Raw genomic sequence first — 4,340 nt, 5'->3', positions numbered from 1 at the left:
ATTCATATATTGTTGTATTCAACATATAGTTCATGATCGATTAGTTACATTAACTTAATGGGATACAAATTATTGTATGCATTCAAACAGAAAAAAATAGCTACTAAACTAAAAAATAATAATTTCATTCGTTATACATCATAATTTGGATACAAAATGTTCGAAAAAAACTATAAATCCCAATACATACAAAGATTTCACTGATTCAATAAAAAAAACACTCTTGTACTCGACATATATGAATATCTCAGCCAGACAAATAAAAAAATAAAAAAAATACCTGATTATTTTTCGATTGTTCACTGGATGCGACAGATTTATAGTCGTCAATTTTGAAAAATTCTGTTTCAAAAATATGCCGTATTCGACTTGAAGAAGCTTTGGAAGTTATCAGATGAATGATTCGGAAGACAAACTAAATTATTTTAATTTTTTTTTGATCTTCTTAAGAAGAAAGCAAAAAAACACTTGACAGAAAGATGACTATTTATGTTATTAATTATTTGTATTCTTTCAAATTAATCAAAATAAAATAAATACATAACTAATCCCTTAACAAACTAAAATAATGACATTTTAAATAAATAATGAAAATGTTGCTAAGGAGTCCCACTTAAAGCTAAAATATTGTTATTTTGAAAATTTTCCCTTTTACTATAGTGATGGGATGGAAAAATAGTAATCAATGTGGAAAATTATTTATATAATTTATTTTTCTACTTATCATATAATAAGATGTTTTCTTGATTTTAAAAAAAACACTTATTTCCTAAAATAAAATATTTTTCAACACAATTTGATTCACTAAACAAGAAAAAAAATCATATTAAATACACCTATAATCTATAAACAATCAACTTAATTTTTATTAAAAGAAGGGAAATTTAAATAAATATCACTAGTTTAGGAGTTAATTACTTAGATATACTCTAGTTTGCCAAATTATGTACCCTATTAGACTTTTGTGCATCCAGATACATTAAGATACATCAAGATACACGTATCTCGAGATACATGAGATCAAAATTAGGTGTGATTTGTTCTAGATACATTATATCCAAGTGGATTCACATGTATCTCAGATACATAACAAATCTCGCTTGTCTTCCTTGCTTCTCTCCCATCTCACTCGCCACTCTTATGTATTTGGTATCCTAGATAAATGTGAATCACAACAGATACAAACATATACATGTATCTAGTGTGTATCTGGATACATAACGAATCTCGCTCACCTCCCTCCCCATCTCGCTCGCCTCTCTCCCTATCTTAGTATATCTAGTAGAAAAAATACACGTATCTAACTATACTTCGTTAATTTATGATAAATTTTTTTTATATATGATAATGAAATATGTCGAACTATGCCCTTTTTCTAGAAAGAAGCCCAATGAAACTTCTAACTTGTTTAGCCCCTTAAAAATCAACTTATTTTTAAATGGAAAGGGGTTTAATATTATACAATGGGATTAGTACAATATTGTCTTTTACTTTTGCCAATGCTCTCGACATTAACCTTTCCCGCTAAAAAAGCCCTCGATATTAACCTTACTCTTAATAGAGAACTTACATATATTATCTTTGTCTCAATTTATTTTGAAATTTAAATTTTGAAATTTGGATGATGAATTAGGACATAGAAACTTTAAGCTTTATGAAATATTTTTTTATATATTTGAAAGCTATTTAAAAGTACTTTAAAAATCACAAAAAGTAACAATTTAAATATTTTTAAGAATATATATAAAAAGTTTTATTTAAAAAATTTAATTGACTCTCAAAATTCCAGTTGTATTAGATAAATCGGATGAAGAGAGTAATAAGAATTTAGTAAAATCATAAATGAAGATCAAGTTTACCAACCAAATAAAGATTCAACTCATCAATTGAGCATGTGACTTCATGCAACATCAAACATGTTCTTATTTGGAAATAAATTATATCTGATTAATAATATATAGTAACTAAATCTTATCTTCAAAAACTCACTTACCATGTGTATTTATTAATTAACCTTCTTTTTTTGGTTTCAAAAGTGGTCAAAGAATCTCTAATCAAATTACCATAATGTATAATATTCCTCACTATATATATAGCCAATTGTCCCTTTGTAAACAAGTACAACAATCAAGTTAAAATGGGGAGATGTATAATATTCTTCATTATGCTAGGCCTTGCTTGTTATCTAATGGCACTAATCTCAATCAATCAACCAGATGATTACTTTGAAAAAAATTACAACATTCACATAATCAATGGCTTCACAAATAACTCATCTGTGCCATTAGTTGTTTGGTGCATTTCGAGTGATAACGTTGATCTAGGAGGTCGTGCCCTACAAGAACGTGATGAGTTTAGTTGGAGTGTGAAATCGACTTTTTGGAAGAACACACAATTTTCATGTACCATGAAATTTGATAACCAAAGAAGGAGTTTTCAAGCTTTTCAAAGAAGAAGAGACATTCAAAGATGTTACCCTACAAGAGAATGTTTTTGGTTGGTGAAAGAAGATGGTTTCTATTATAGTAATGATGAAATTTATTGGAGAAAAGATTTTAATTGGTCTTTGAATTGAACTATTCTAGTTTTTTTTGTTTACCCTTAGATGGGAAGGTTAAAGAAGTAAGAAATAAGACAGAAGGTTAATAGATAGTCGAGTTCTCGCACTTTATGTGGAGAGATAGGGGTGTATATAGCCTCTTATCCCCACCTCTTCTCCTTATTAGTAGTCGTGTAGACTATTAATATATATTCCTCAATATATATATTACTGGTTGTTATTTTATTTGCATTGTTTCTTGTTATTTTACTCTCATATTTTTTTTTCTGGCAATCTTGTTTTGAAAATATTTCTTTTAAGTCGTGGGTCTATCAAAAACGATATTGATCTACTCTCACAAAGATGAAAATAAGATCTGTGTATAACTTACCCTCTAAACATAGAACCTTTGTGTGTTTCTATGCCTTTTGTAAGAGCTATGGAATTTATCCACTTAACAGGGAAGAATTTGATAAAAAAATAATAATAATATGAACAACAATAGTAGTGAAGAATTTGATAAAAAATAATACCAACAATATATTTGGGATAGTTATAATATTTCCATTAATAATAACCATGATCTTCATACTATTCCCACATCGGTTCTAATTCAAATTATTCCTTGGAATATTTGGAAACATAGAAATAAAGAAACTCTTTAGAACTCAGACTTCAAATGATCTCAAGCATCGTCCATGCAATTCCCTTTGAAACCCTAGAATATTACCACTTAGGTTTCAAGATCCCAAGTCGCAACGAAATAATATAAAGCAAATATGAATGGAAATCGACTCTCAGGTATTATTTACTATTCTAAATAGTAATAGACTATATTCACACATTTATTCAGATTGCATGTCTTTGCTACATCTGATGAAAAATACGTCCAAGTTGAATATGATTATAAAATAACTCTATATCTTTGAAGTATCTTTTTCTCTTGTATCTAATGCATGAGAGAGACGCTATGAGAATTGTGTTTTATAAATTAGTTTTTTTTTTGTGTGTGGATGAAGCTTAAATATTAAATAAAATCTTTGCTTTCTAAGCAAAAAAGAATCAAAGGAAATGGATAAAAAGCTATAGAGCAAAAATTAATATATTGACCTCTTTAAATGTTGAACTATCCGCTTTACTATATGGTTTAATGTAACTCAAAAAATGTAGGTCAAATAACTTGAGATAGCTACTGATTCACTCAAGATAATTAATAAGCATACTACATAGTTGACATAGAATTGGCACACATATTTTACGTTCTTGTAGGGATCCACTTTAATTTATTAAAAAATAACATCGTATATATATATATAAAAAAAAAAATCAGTTTTTGAAATTTTATAAATTTTGGCTCCACTTAAACAAGTGTAGTCCTGGCCCAGCGGCATGGCGGGTTCAAATTTATCCAAGATATCTGAGTTTGAATCTGTCTATCAACATTTAAGCTGCAATTTGTTTTTTTGTATCTTTAAAAGTTTATATTAAATTTTTATATGTTGAACTCACTTGGTGAAAATGTAAGGAAGGAGGATATAATTGTATGAAATAGCAAATTATTAATTTAAATTAAATGTTATAGTCATAGTTTATTTTATTTGTAATTCGCAACAAACATCCCTTTTTTTTGCCATCTGATTCGATATACAATTAGTCATTTTCAGTATACAATTAGTCATTTTATACATTTCGGTATAAAATGTGTTTGTGTTTGTATAAAGCGAGAGAAAGGTGTATATACAAATACAAATACATATATTTTCGTCTTATACACTTATAATTATAGAAATATAGATCTTAT

Source organism: Solanum tuberosum, unplaced genomic scaffold (assembly GCF_000226075.1).
Source record: "Solanum tuberosum cultivar DM 1-3 516 R44 unplaced genomic scaffold, SolTub_3.0 scf00319, whole genome shotgun sequence".
Classification (NCBI taxonomy): domain Eukaryota; kingdom Viridiplantae; phylum Streptophyta; class Magnoliopsida; order Solanales; family Solanaceae; genus Solanum; species Solanum tuberosum.
The sequence above is the reverse complement of the archived record's forward strand: the minus strand, read 5'-3'. Positions refer to the sequence as shown.